Genomic DNA, 15,772 nt, shown 5'->3' with positions numbered 1-15,772 from the left:
TTTTCACGGCATTTCGGCTGACGCACTCTTTCATTTGGCCCAAATTAAAACGTCCTCAAGCACGTTCTATGGGTTGGGTTTTTTTCTCCCTTTTTTCAAGCATGGCTATAATTTGAACGCTGCGGTTGAGAGACGGCCGCTTCCAAACTTCCCAACATTGGTCGGAGCTGACATATTCTAATGCTTTATATCCAACTGCTTCTTTCATCACGTTGCCACATACTAGAATCAAGCCCGGGCAAATAAAAGACGCGTCGTCAAAGCTCCTTAATGGCCTCAAATGACGGCCGAATTTCCGATGATGAACATTTAAGCTTAACGTCATGGTAACAAGGGTGGACGTCATTTGCAAGGCAGTAAGCAGCATCTGCTGGACACCTGGAAGACTGCAAGTCACCGGCAGCCTTCCCGGCCCCCCCTAGGGGTGGGGGCGTGACCCTTAGCGTGATGTGACCCGCAGCAGCCTTAAGCGTGTGAGCCATGTGGCGCGCTCAACCTGATCGCTGCCTAAATCAAAGGCCACATAAATAACAGTGAACCTGGAGCGCAATAAAAATGTCGCCGCCTACGTGCTCAGACAGACAGCACCAAATTGCGGGTCGTATTTTTAGGGCCCGAGCAGCCAACAAAATTCTTATTATTCTTCTCCGGACAGACTCGTGTGTTTGAGGAACTAAATATGGCGGAAATATTGACGAATCGCTTATCAGAATAGTTTTCTGCCAAATATCAGAATCTTATCAGTCAGTACTTAGTGCGTGTGACGTATTTATATAGCCAAGCTCCCTCTAGTGGTACATGAAAGTATTACATAATTAAATGTGCAGCGTTCTGACCTTTTTTTTTTTTTTTTTTGAGTCAAGCACATTTTTTTATATCCAGTACAGTATATTTTCAGTTCAGTTGGATTCAACTTTTAAATCCAACACATTCAATTCAATCTTTCAGAATTATTTGTTTTCAAACAAGTCTTAAATTTGCTTCTTTGGTCAAGTGTACTTAATGATGTGTATTTTTGTCGAAATTTTTAAATCGACATTATTTTAGCCTTCGGTCACAACAACGTGCCAGCGTCAGTTCTCAATGTTCACACAATGGGTGTGTTTAGAAGGGGGGGGGGGGGGGGGACCTGGCTGGTACACTGTGCTGCTTTTATTAATGAGCACTAATCGCTGGGAGTGAAGCAGCTCAACAAAGGGACAGACGCTGAAACCAAAGCAATTATGCAGCACAGGTCTGAGCCCTTACACAGCACTTAAAGCACTTTTTAAAAGGCCACCTGGGCACAATGTGCTCAACTTTTCGGGTGCCCCCCTCCCCCACTTTTTTTTTTAACAGTCGCCAGGGCACGGACCCGATTGTTAAGAAGCGGGGAAAGTAATCCCTGGAGTCTGGCCACTAAACCTGCTCTGTCCCGAGTAACCATGGCAGCAGACAGGTAGTGTCTGGGTCACGGGGCAGGCGCGGACCCCTTTGCTTCATTGTCAAAGACCAAATCATAAAAGGTAAAGGCGTAAACATAAATTGGCAGGTGAATATTGTGGAACTGGTGCCAGCTGGGTTCCGCATGGCCAACAGCGCCACTGGATATTCGGCACCCCAAAACCATTTGCAGCTACTTAACACAAAGGCTGAGCGGTAGCTCGAAGCCAGAAGCTCGCGGATCAAAGATGAAACAAGATGAGACAATATATATGGATATTGTAGTAAAAAAAATAAAATAAATGAAAACACACTTGACACATTATAATATAATTATAGGGGACTTGTTAAAAAAAAAATAATAATTAAATGGAATTTAAAAAAATAAATAAATTATTGTGTGCAAGTGTTTAACAAAATAAATGTCTAAAATGTGCTCGGTTGCGAGACATCAAAGCAAAAAAAATAATAACTTGCAGCGTTTATGCGGGTCTTAAAATATTTACATATTTCATCTTATTAGAATTCACCACATTTACTTTTTCTATGTTTCTCCAAACCAAGTGTGTCAAAAGTGCGGTTGTGTGTGCCCTTTCTGCAGGGAGCACATGATCTGGCTGGGCCTTTCCTCGGCTTCGCCCTCTGGTTGCTATGAGACACTGCAGCCGGAGCCAAGGCCTCCGCCATTCATTACGGCAGGAACAAAAGCCAAAGGCGGTGGACAAAGCGGACCAGAGCGACTCCAACCAGCTCCCACTTAACACGCACATCACACCTCCGAGCGCTCCGCTGACATACAAATGGCCAATTAAAGCTCTCCTTTCTCTCCTGCCTTCTTCGCCGTCTCCTTTCTCAAGACCGGCAGCTACTCAACAAGTTGAAAAGTTGGAAATTCTCAAGGCAATGGAAAAGCAGCCATGTTCAATTCATATAATTCCGAGTCGCTGTGATGATGCTGAGAGTGCAAATTGTTTCCCCAAAAATCTCCTTTTCTTGGGGAAAATGCACATTGTGGTGCTGATTCAACTTGTTTAGTATTGTCGGGGATTAGGCGATTATATTTCAGCTTAAATTGCACTTCTCATGGGGTTGAAATTTTCTATTCTTCCAAAAATGAAATGCCCGCAAATTTACACTTGTTTTAATTAATGACACATTAAAATGTCACATTAATTACTTCTTAAATTGAGAACATGACATTTTTGCAAATAAAATATAATAAAATCATAATACAACCCATCAGCTGCCAAGTCCAAAGTGGCCTGGTCCAAACCTCAAAACGGGCCACGCCCCTCTACACATTCTGTGTTTGCGTCTAGGGATGGGAACGGGGGGGAGATGAATTAAAAGTGGGCCGAGTCCAAAATTAAAATGCCCTCCCTCCATTTGCCCTTCTTTTCACTGCACTTCAGACTTTTTGTTCTACAATCGACATTGATGGTTGGGAGCGCACAACTCAAACATTTGTGAGGCTAAAAACAAATGCTGCTGTGCAAAAAAAATAAAAGAAATACATTTTTTTAAAAAATAAAAATATTAAAAAAAAAAAAATACTTGGGACAGAAAGTCTTGATTCCTAAAAGACATCAAATGTAAATTAATGAGCCACATTTATGAGTCGCGTAAATGCTAGCCAAGATGGCGGCTAGCATGGTTGCGCTGGCTAACAAAATCAGAGTTCGAGATTAATCTATCCTTGTTCAAGATTTCAATGCCACAATTCAACATTATAGAGAATCGAAATTGCTCTTCAAATTGCGTTTTTGGCATTAGCTTACAATGCTAACAACCTCTGATGACCCCAAAGCAGGATGTGGATTTCGAAGTCTAGTGGGGGCAGGAGTTGTTACGCCAACATGGCCTGCTGCTTCTTACTCTGGAATTCCCAGCTAAACAGGAAGCAGCCAAGTGCCGCCATTGGTTTGATTTGCTTTTTCAGGCCGGCCTGGACGGGCAACGTCTCCTCTGCCTCTCCGTCCTATAGGATCCACCCCCAAGCTTTCTTGGTCGTGAAAAACCCCAAAGTAGACAATACAGCAGAAGGAAGCAACAAGCCAAATTGCCGGTCCAATTCAATCCAGAGTCTCATTTTTGCAAAATGATTCACACTGGAAGGGAGTGAGCGCGTTCCTTGTCCTGAGATGAACTCATTGAGCTCTCAGTCAGCATTTCCAAGGAAGCGATTGGGAGGGGTCGGGGACACACGTGCACACAGACGCAAATGCGCGTGCACACACACACGACCGCATTTCCTTCTTGCCGGATTCTTCGCTCAACTGTGGGATTTGGGTCATGGATGCAAAAGCCTTTAACGTGCGCCGTTTTCAAAGACCACAAACATGGGCTCTGCGCGAGAAATAAAAAGCCAAATAAGGGCAATGGAGAAGGGGAGGGGGCGTGCCAGGGGTTGCCATGTTACATGCTGTGCATCACAACTCCTTCACCCGTTACGTGACCGCAATACAAACAGCGTTTCGCAGAAAAGCAAACTTTTAATTGAGACTAACATCTGCCCATTAAAAATAAGAGTTTATCTAGTGATGGGAAAATGAAGCTTCAAATTTGCTTTATGAAGCAGTTGTATTTTTTTTTTTACTCCTCTGGGTGGCACTGTTGGTTCAATGCTTAATTTATTCACTTTTTTTTATTTATTTGCATTATATATAATCATGACTATGTACTTTTAGACAGAAAATTACTTAGCAGTATTTCTCCTCATTTGAAATATTGCAAACCTTTCATTTTAAATGGGAAATATGATTTGAGAAAAAAGTATCTTGAGCTACAAGTGAAAAAATCAAAACTCCACAAAGGATTGTTCCCTCTCAAGGTAAAGCTAGAATTCCATCGACCCGTGTTTGAGAAAGCGAAGCCAGTGCAAGGAAAAGTCCCTGATGTCAAACAGTGTACACACTCTCACACACACTCCTTTTATTGCTCGCCCACTTCCTTTCTTTGTATTATTGCAGCGACAGAATCAAGGCCGCCAAAGAGCTCCTGCCTTGACAATGCAGCTACTGCGTTATTTGTGGTCCAATAACAAAAATAGAGTAACAGTATATGGGGTGCCTTAAAAAAATTCCTTCCCAACAAAGAACACCAGAGGGCGTAGTTTTGCCGTTACAGCAACTTTCTTTATATGAGCAGTGCTCAATCGTCTGATTTTCAACGTTTGAATGTTTTTGTCCAATTTAATGACTTTTGCAGCAGTTTTAAGGAAGACTATGTACATCAAGGCCGGCCTCAAAAGGACACTTCTCTGCTCTAGAACAATTTCCTAGTTTAAAAATGATCTGTTGTGTGCTGATAAAAGACAATGGGAATTTTTGGTCCAAAATTAAAGGGATTTTTGCTTTCCATTTTTTTAATTAACTGACCATTTTATATGTATGGTGCTTCAATTAATATTAATAATAAAAATAATTAAAAAAAATAAAAATAATGTATATTATGTATGCTGCATACAAACTTATTTTCATGGATATCTGAATGTATTATTCTTTTATGTTTATAGTTTCTCTTGATGGTGTATTCTTATTTACTTATATTACGCTTCTTTTTTCTTTTCCTGTGCTGGAATGAACACATTTCTCCATCGTGGGATCAACAAAGTTCTATCTTTATCTTAATAATAATAATAATAATAATAATAATAATACAGATGGCTTTGAAGCTCATAAGTTATGCTTGTTTGACAGCTTAACATTTAGGCTTTTTTGCTGTATATACACTGTCTTACTTTTTAACAACCTGTTAAAACAAAATAGTTTTCTAACTACTGTACTGTGCCAGTTCACTTTTTCTTGTGTACAATTTCAGGCTATTTTATCCACCTGCCTTTGACCTATAATGATGACTCGATGTATGGCATCAAAGTCGGTCGAGCAGCATGAAAAATGTAATAGTCAAAAGGGATAGTTGCAGTTTAGTTGCTAAATTTTGACCAGAACTTTTAAAAAAATCGTCAATATGGACAATTTGTGGGCCATTTTGTGATCTCTCAAGTCCTGCTACAAACAAAATGTTAACATTTGACCAAATATTGCATCCTTGCAACAAAACATCAAGGCTAGTAAACGTGAAATAAGAACGTCTAGAGGAACAAGCAAACAATTGCATTTTTAAAAAATGTCATTTTGTTTTGCCTTTGAGAAACAAACAGCAACAATACACGAGCAACGACGACGCAGCTCTAGTAAACAACCAAAGAACAACACACGTCACATTCTTATTTGACAAGAGTAGTTTAGGAAAAGAAAAATGCAGCTCACCAGCGTGTGCTCTCGTCCAATTCTCAAAAGAAAGATGCAGCAGTTTTCAGTCTCGGGGCCTGACAAAAAAATAAGGAAGAGCACAGAAAAGTGCGTGCGTCATGTTGTCAACCAGAGCCAGAGAAAAAAACTGCGGAGAGGTACGCAGTCATCATCACAGCAGGATTTAAGCTGGGGGCGGGGAAGAACTCCGAAAATGACAGCGTTTTATCTCTTTTATCCGCTTTTATCTCTTGTCCTCAATGCCCCCCCCACCCCCCCTCTCTCACCCAACCGGACATTTATGACGCGCGCCTGCGCGTAAAATGGCGTGTTTCACTTTCAATCATTATTATTGCACAACACATGCAAACAAAATTCAAATAATAAAGTAACATAAACTGACAATAAACTAGAATAAAATAAATATTGTTGACAAACAGGGTGGCGTTCGAAACGGTTTATTTTAGGTGTTGAGATGCTGACGCTGCTTTTGTGACGTTGCATCACCAGCCAAACATAAAAGCACGTACACGTCTACGGACATCCAAAGGGTGAACTTGTGCCTTTAAGAAGAGGATCAGTTTGTATCCAATTTTACCCTCACCGTTTCAGGACTCCCCGGTGACCCCCTTCAAACACCAACAGGTGCACATTCCAACATGGACTGGACGAGAAAATGTGGTTGCTCCTCCACACTCAGTTCCGGGGACGGTTCCGAACTCTCAAACACTTCCATACTGTCCTAAAAAAATATATCTAAATTAATTTATAAGTACACCTCAGCATTGTATTTTTATTCACATGAAAGGAAATAAAAAATAAATAAATTGGCGGTGTGACTCCCTGTGCACACTGTGACTATGAGAACATTACCGCCACCTACTGTAGTGGATGTGCAGTGACACTTTATTCTTGTACCGCCAAAAGTTCCTTAGGGTCACACACTCCCCCTCCTCTGCCTTTTCAAAAAATGATGGACACTCACAGATGTATTAAGTGAAAAAAAATGTTTAATATTCTGATTATACCACTGAGAGGGGCTTCAAATATTTGAGCTGAGACTATTTGGCAACGTGGCCCGCAAATCAGCTCTGGAATTGGAACAGAAAAATGAGATGCTCTTTTTTTTTTTTTTTAAATGTGTTTTGCAGGTCATAAATTCAAAAATGCTTCCAAAGCTTTGTGAATTATGACAATTCTTCATCTCGCTAAACAGCAGGACATCAATACTTCATCTGCTTGCAGACATTTTGTGAATATGCATGCCTGTATCGCACATAAATCCTAATAACATTTTGCTACCTTCTGCTTGTCAAACTTCCATAAATTCTTCTTTTCCAAAAAAATAGGAATTTTAGGATTTAAATTTTCGAATGAATTACAACAAAGTGGTTATTTTGGGCATTATTTTGATTTAAATTTGAGCCTCACGTATACACATATTGGATCAAGCATGCTCTGTAATGACAATATGTTCAACTCCACATCCCTACTTTTTTTTTGTTTTGGAATGAGGCTTGCAAAAAAAAAACAAATGAAATACAGACATATTGAGTATTCAGCAATATCTGTGTCAAAGCAGAGTGGTGGGGGAAAAAATAGACAGATTGACATCCTGCTGCTTATTTCAATAGAGAATAGTCATAATTCAAAAGTCTTGGCTCGCACTATTTATTATCTGCACAGCACATTTTTAAAGCTTCCCTGTTTTCCCCATTAGCCACGTTTTTGTCGGTTGGGATTTTTTTTTTTTCAGAGTAGAAACATTGTTCATCTCAGTAGTCACGCACCATGTGTCTCTTCAGCATCCAATTTAATCAATCCGCAATTCAAAAAAGATGAAGGCTGGGGAGAGAAAAAAAAAAGCTGAATTGCCTCAGGGATAATTTTGAAAATGTCAACTCAAGACAACACCGCGCGTGAAAAGTCGCACCTGTCGTTTGCGCACGTACTTGATGTCCCGCCAAAAATTCAATCATTATAATTGTTCTACCCTGCAACATGTTTTTCTGTGTATAAACGGCGTGACCTCGATGACCCCGTGCAGCGCCCGGGGACAAGGCTAATGAGATTAGCTTTGCGTGCGGGTCGACTGTCGCTTGTGACGCGTCCTCTCCAGCTTCCAGGCTGCACAGTTCATGTGACAAAACCGCCGCAGTGCGAGGATCGAGGATTACAGCGAAAGGGGTGAACGGGTTTGCTGAGCGCCAAGCTCAGGCCAAGATGAAGGCAGCCCAATGGAAATGATTTCAAATTTGATACCATCAGCTCACAGGCTCCCCCTGCTGGTGTAACGTGTCGTTTACTTTTGATAGCTTATTTGCGTTTTTGGGTAGGAAAGTGTCACAAAGAGTCATGACATGTCGCCGATGACAAAACGCTTTTCCATTCGCAAAAGTCTGCACACCCGAGCGTTCATTTTGAGTCGGTCGTCACAACAACAATCGCGCGACGCGCCGTGAATGCACACAGCCTCCTCCTGTGCGAGTCCTCTGCCCTCACACAATGACTTCTCTCATTGGGCCTGATCTCCAGTCCAGACACAACGCGCTTAGAAATGCAAAACGGCTCCATGTTGGGGAGTCGTGACACCTCCTGAAATTTTATTTTCACTCCAGATGCCACTTGATGATCTACAACTTTGAGGTTTGCTCATCATAACATTTCTCGTGGGGCACTTTTTTTTTTTTTTCTATTTCCACACCCTTGTGTTGCAGCGCACTCATTTCTTTCGAGCGGTTTCGAAATAGCATTGTCTGCTCGGAGACAGAATCCGACTGGAGGCTAATCTCTAAACCAGATGGAACATTTGAAGCTGATTTACTTCCAGTATGTGTTTTCCACAACAAGAAACGAAGCCTTAATGCGGCGAGGCGGCCAACCGTTTGCTTCCAAATCTTGCGGGAAAAGCACAAAGCACGAACGACAGGAAGAACAAAGAAAAATAGCTTCAAGAAGGCATCGAAATGCCCTCAGATCTCGGTTAAAGACTATTAAATGATTTCCTTGCTTTTGTCAGTCGGGTAATCAACGCCGGGTTCCTCTGTGGTCTCATTTGGCGCAAATTACAGTTTCACGTTTCAACATCTAATACCCAAAGTGTTGGTGTTTATTCAATTTAATCTGCTTGGCTAATTATCTGGACATGCTACCAAGCCAAAGCTGATATTGGTTAATATCTGCCGACTGTGTGGATCGTTTTACATACGATTCGGTATAAGTCCATAAAATTAGCCACTTAAACAAGTCATCATTCATCAGGCATCTCGGGCACCTGCATATTAAAAATGAAGGTCGGCGACTTTTTTCGAAGAGCTCGGGGAGATCCATGCAATATTTTGTCAAACCGGTTCAGAGCGCTTAAATCTCACTTGAGCTTATCTTGGAAAGCTCGGCTGCGTGCTGCTCGAGGCCGTACGTTGCCAACAGGTTGTTAAGCGTTTTGACAGACGGAGAAAAGTAAAATGGCGACGATCGACGCCGCTTGGCGCAGATGTTGCCGCGGTGATACATGATCCTTCCAGGAATAACAGGCAGATAGGTCAAGAATGCGCCTTCTGTAATAAAATAAACTTAAATGACGTTTGGGTGAGAGTTGCTCTCTTGTCGCTAAAATATATCAACAAAATTAGCAACCTTGATTAGCCCTCTGCTAGCCGAGAGGGCCCCCTGGTCGCCACGGAAACAAAAAACTGTGTGACTTCAAGTTGATTTTTATTTTATGTTGATAATATTCATACTGTTGATTTTAATTTTAGAACGTTAGAGGCATAATATTGACTGGAGTGTGACCCAGAAATGATTAATTAGCCTGTCAACGATCATGCATATTTAATTTTCAATCCGATCTTTGAATCATGTTGAAATTGGACTCACTTGAAAACAATAAAACAATTCTTAGTTGTTGAGGTTTTTTTTGTCTAATAATGCTTCATTGACTTTAAGGTTTTATTAGTTTACTTTGGAGTAGAGTAACACCGGGGGAAAAAAAACACATTTAAAGTACATTTTTAAAGCTCATATAAAAAAATAAAAAATAAAATACATTTCACCAGTATAATTTCGGTAAGTTATAATTTTGTGTAGTTATTTTCTTAATTCTCATCAACTATAATACAAAATGGATGGTTGGATATATACATACATATATATAAACCTGCTTTGGGGTCATGACAAATTTCTGTGCAAACAGCAAAACAAAATGTTGTTCCGGAATATAAACAAAAACAGTCAAATAAGAGCTCGTACCAGCGAAAACAGCCCGCCGTGATGCAAAGTGGGTCATGTTACATCGTTACGGGAGGTGCGGAAAGCCCATTAGAGTAAGTCACGTTTGCTGCAACCGGGTTCAGCTCAGGTGAAAGCTGTCACGTGGCCTCCTCATTGTGTTATTGTTGACCAACGACCTGGCACGCGCGCTTGCCAGCGAGTCAGCCTGACACCGATGAGGGCGGGCGGGCGGGTTGGGCCAGTGAGGTCCAAAACGCAGCTCTCAGCTCACCTATCACCTGCTTTGCGACGATCCTTTTGGAAGGATGAGCCAAGCCTTTATATTTCTGGCTGTCGCTGATAGGAGGCAACCAGGCCGTGTGGGCCGGGCCTTGATAACACACTCAATGAACTCTCTATTTTAGGTCATGAGACTCGATGAACTCGCTCAACCCCAGCGGCATCAAAGAAAAACAGTTGGCGGCAAAATTCAATTTCTAAATACAGAACCAAGTCCAACTGGTTTATAAATTGTCCCGAGTTATCACAAACAACCAAACTTCTGTAAAATATTTGTCTAAAAAAAACATAGTGATGCCTTGAGATATGAGTGGCAGTGAACTCAATTCAATTCACTGCAAAATGAACAACACGTTGGTAAATATTAGTCATACAAGTCATCAAAAAATGGCTTCAAGCTTTATGACGCCTCTCCCACTTGTCAAACCAAACAACAAAAACAGAAAATTACAATTACTATTCAGACGCCCATAGCTTGCCTTTGGGAAGTCTAAGTTTGATGCTAACAAACAAAGCGGGCCATTGACATGCTATGCTAACAGTTAGCATCAGTTGTTTTAGAAGCAACAGATATATATTCATATATGTAAAGCTGAAACTATCAAGTCCTGATGGCCTGCTAAGCCTCATATAAATGCCTGAAATTATTATTTTTTTTAATAAGCGTAGAGTGACTTTGATTAACGTCTAAGCCTTGGCGAAGGTCTGCGTGTGCTCTCGTTTGTCAAAGCATTTCTGCGTGGACTCTCTTCAGAGACGTTTTCCGCCATATGTTAAGCATCGACATGAGCTACGGCCTCCGACGTGGCTTGATTGTTTACAAAAGCAACATTAAGGGGGCCTCGGGCTTCAAACCGTCCGCAATATCGCTTTCGTGGACGCGTGGCGTTGTATCATTTCAACAGGCGAGGAGGACGTCCGCTTGTCGAGATTGTTTGAAGCAGGCGGGCGGAGTATCTCAGCAACATTTAACAGCGAGACTGAATAGATGATCCAAATATCTGGAATTCAAAAATATCCATATATATACACACACACACTTTATGTCATTTCATTTGACTTATAATTTGTGTCAACAATGTTGCAGTAGTCACAAGAGAACTGAACTCACTACGAGAGATCAGATGGGATCTGCAGCATGGAGACAGCCTGCCCTCCATGTTCTGAATCAGCACACTGGGCCCCCCTGGTGTCAATTTGCAATGGCAGCGCCGCAAATTTGTTTCCCTGCACAAGCCCATGCATCATGCAAGACATATATAGTGTTTTTACTTCTTCTTTTTTGGCCCCGATAACAGAGCCAGGAGGGCCAGAGTGGGCAGGAAAGGAGTTTTGAAAAACATGGCTCAAGCAACCATCCCCAAAATTGTAAATCCCAGCAGAGATTTAAAGGAGTGCCGAGCCGATAAATCACAAAGCGCACACTGGGCTCTCCTTCTGTTATGGAGTAAAAAAGCATCGCGGGGAGTCGTGATGAAGTGCGGCACCAATAAGCAAACTGAAAGGAACCGAAAAAACAAAAAGCAGAGTGGAACCTCCAGTGAACTCAATGTTATATATGTATTCTTGCACATTTTACAGTATAGACAAACCAAGCATTCATTCACAGGCAGGGAGTGACAACTTTGAGAATTCAATGAACCTGACATCAGTGTTTGTGGAATTTGGGAGGAAGCCAGAGAAAAAAAAAAAAAAAAAACACACACACACACACACAACTACTGCGAGAACACGAAACCTCCGTACAGAAGATTTTAAGCTAAGATTAGAACGTTTGCTTTGGTATTCAAAATGTTTCTTGTTATGAAGTTTCTCATCAACGCAAGCGTTTCCTTTCTCGAAACAAAGAGCTGACTTTGGCACGTGCCCTCTAAAGTTTCAAGAAGAAATTGCGGTTTGCCACACACTGGAGTGGTCATTAAATGAAAACAGACACGAAGAAGTAAGTAAGCCTATTGAAAAAGGCTTGAAAAGTTTTCCCCACCAAAAAAAAAAAAAAAAAAAAAACCCACCCCAAACTAAACACTCATTTCCTCACTGGGGACCATTCACGAGCTCACGCGCCCTTGTGATTATTATTCGTTAAACAAGCATTTAAGGCTCCATGAAGTGCAATTTTCACCTCCTCACAACTCGGCCGACCAGCAGATTTACATTTCAAACGGAGAATTTGCATCTTGTGTTTACAAGAATATCTGGAACCGTCTCATGCCGCACCCTGGAGACCTTGAGGAAACATATGCGCCTGTTCTTCTTCAAATCACACACTGGCGTATTTGAGTGTGGAATCTGGTCCAGTGTGGTGCTGGCAGCAGGCAGAGAGTGCTAATGAAGTTATTAGCGATATGCGTGCAGGATTGGGCCTCCATTTGCCAGCTGCTGGATGGGCTCAACGTTTGGCAGCTAACGGGGAGGGGGAAGAAGGAATGGGCCAGACAATTGACATTTGCACGCTTCCATTTTGTGACCTTCTACCAATGAGTTGAATTTTTGATTATTTTCCACAGTATATATATATTTTTTAATAACATTTTATTTGGGATTTATTTGGTTTACTTGGTCTCTTTTTATAATGCAAAAAAACAGTCATTCAAACAGGGGTGTGTAGACTTTTTCTATTCATTGTATCAAAACATCTTTCCCTACGGATTGGTTTAAGCGTGGTAACTAAAGTAGAGGTGAAGAAAAATTGAGGGCTTGAAATGTGGTTCATTTGTAAATCCTGTGCAACAGCGTCCTCTGCTGGCATAAAGCTGCTGGCACCGGGTTTATCACGTGACACGCTGAGATTAAAGGCAAAGTACACATATGAAAGCTGGACCGTCTTCTCTTTTTTGCCTTTATCTTAAAAGCTGTTATAACTTGGGAGGGTTTTAATCACTTTAAAGTCAAAGAAAATCTAGCAATCCTACCGATTCCTCTGTGTCACTATTATGAAAAAATAAAAACTTTGTACAAGGCACTTTGTCGCCATCTAGCGGACACCCTGCTTAAAGTCACTCCATGACAGGCGGTTTTTTGTTTTTTTTTAACAAAATAGTAGAAAGCACAGATGTATTTTGGTTACCCGTTTTATTATTAACATTATTATTTATTTTTTTCATGATTCCCAGTAGCTGTGGTGTTTTTTTGTTGATGAGCAGTGCCAAATATCTTTTGGAGTTTTACTCCAAAACTTCAACTGTGGTTAACAAAATCTTCCCAAAAAAGGAAGGAAAATGTCTGATCAATAACAATCATATTTCTCCTCGAGTCGACCACTTATATGAAAAAAAGAAAAAGTACTGCACGCTTCCGCGAGCTGGTCGCTGACCTGAGGTCAAGGCCTCACATGAGTGGCGATTACATAACACGTCGATGTCATTTACGAGTTGAAGCGCACCTCATTCATCCCGGCGCACCGCACGCGCTGACATTCCCACACATATCATCACACCCCGTGGCCTCTTGATGACATCAGCCGCCACCGTCATCATCGCATTAATCGCTCAGTTACCGCTGATTTATCTGTCCGCCGGCGAACGGCGCCAAGACCGCTGTGGAACCATGAATCCCGGCAAAGACAAAAGACGCACGGACACCATTCACCGAACATCGTCGGCATCTGCCAGCGAGCCTTTGCTGTAAATTCCAGTAAGTGGAGTCTGACAACTTTCCTGGCCTTAACGGGAAGTGTGTCTTTGGGGGTGCAAGATTATAACCTCCGCGATTGCAGCGGTCAACGGAAAAGTCTTAATCCACTCGTAGGCCGACCACTACAGAGCGTGAAATTGCCTAGTGGAGATATGGAGGTGGATGACTTTGACCTAAAACAAATAAATGGTGTGACGAGCTGGGAAAAGTAAAAAATAAATAAATCAAGAGGCCGTCTGTTCTCGTACGGTTACTTTCGGCTCTGTCACGACCCGATTTAGATTTTCTGTGTCGTACGGTTGCAGCATATTGCTGGCGCCGCTGTCACAACTTGGTTCATTTAATATTTATTTATTTATTTATTTATTTATTTATTTATTTATTTATTTATTTATTTAATTTTTTACTTCTATTTATTACTTTTATTTATTTGTTTATTTACTATTTTTATTTATTCATTTATTTATTTATTTTTTGTTTATTTTTGCTTTGGTCACTGGCGTGTTATTTATTGTCCAATCAAACGTGTCGAAATGGCTTGGCTCTTTGATGGTAATATTTTAATGGTTGAACAAACATACCATTTTAAGGATTAAGCTTTTTAAAATAGTCATAATTATTATTTGCAGCATGCGGTGCTGCTGCTGCTGCTGCTGCTGCTCATCGTGTTTACTGCCCCGATTGTTGTAAACGTGCCGCTGGGAGATTTTGGACTTCTTTTTTGTTTGTTGCGCTGAAACAAATCATATCTGTGGGTTCGTTGATTACAAGTGGCAGTTGTGATCTGGGAAAACTGCGACTCCTTCAAATGTCCCCATCGTAACTGTCTTTTTATGTGACAAACAATTAATGACATTCCGCGCTGACAATAGTTTCTCACCGCATGCAGATGGCGCCGTTTATACTCGGTCCAAAAACAAAGAGGCCTCCTTTTAATTTAAGGGAGTGCGTGGAGTAAAATAAATGAATAAATAGTAAATAAAGTGTTGCATCATGGCGCTGGGAAGGCTTTTATGTCTTTTACGCTTTTGGTTCGCAACGGCGGAAAATATCACACTTACGCTGAGGTAATGGTGCGACCCAACGAAAGCACGATGGCGGATGCTTCTCACCAGCTGTTGGCACCGACCCCACGACCCAAAACGCACATGGAACTAAATGTGCAATGGAAGTTGTACTTCAAACGCCACTTGGACCATCACAAAGACGCCAATGTTTTGTCTCTGAAGATCTACCGCAAATATTTTTCCAAGATGGCGCCCAACGCCAGTAGCACAGGCTGGAATTGCGACTGCCGCCTGACATAAGCGTGAAAATATCAGAAAATAAAACCGCAATCCGCTCATTGACCTAAGCCACAGTTTCTTTGACCTCGTGCCGTCAAATTCCAGATGCTCAGGAGCGGATCCGACCCGGCGGGGGAGCTCGGTGCTACCCGGCTTTCGGAAACACCTCTTTGCTCGGCGTGTCGCGGGGGGGAACGCACGTGCAGGCCCGACCAACCGCAGCCGGTCTAGTGCTCGGGAGTTGAAATAACAGTCAGTTTACACAGGAAGCCATTGCTCACTGGGATGCTTCAGCGCTCAGACACAACAAAGTACATGCACACGCACACACGCATACACGCGCGAGAAGGTTACGCGGAGGCCAAGCGCAGGCCCAAAGTTGAAATAGAGTGTGCACGAGTGTGTGTAGAACCAAAGTGACATCATGAGAATGCACGATGAGTAAGCAACATTTGTTAAAAACACGTACCTGTGGCGACTTTGTAGTAAGGGCAGGACAGGCAGTGCCCCAAGATATCCAGCAGGTGGTGCTGTTTTTTTCTTTCTGTCTACTTTATTCAAGCTGGAGTGGGCAAGTTCTGTCGCCCCTTAATGGTGGAAGACTGCATTACTGCAAGAGAACAAATTATTATTATTATTATTATGATAAATTTTATTATTATACATTTT

At 41.7% G+C, this 15,772-nt stretch overlaps 1 protein-coding gene across 1 annotated transcript in view; it reads right to left on the bottom strand.

Moving 5' to 3' along the window:
• Positions 1 to 5,961, bottom strand: part of pparab (peroxisome proliferator-activated receptor alpha b) — a 44,101-nt gene extending 38,140 nt beyond the window's left edge. The window contains exon 1 of the mRNA XM_049724429.2: positions 5,694 to 5,961. The gene's annotated coding sequence lies outside the window, so the exon portion shown is untranslated. The remainder of the gene's footprint in view (positions 1 to 5,693) is intronic.
• Positions 5,962 to 15,772: the final 9,811 nt, after the last annotated feature.

This window comes from Syngnathus scovelli, chromosome 6, assembly GCF_024217435.2.
Source record: "Syngnathus scovelli strain Florida chromosome 6, RoL_Ssco_1.2, whole genome shotgun sequence".
Taxonomy (NCBI): Eukaryota; Metazoa; Chordata; class Actinopteri; order Syngnathiformes; family Syngnathidae; genus Syngnathus; species Syngnathus scovelli.
This window is presented reverse-complemented; position numbering and strand designations above follow the sequence as displayed.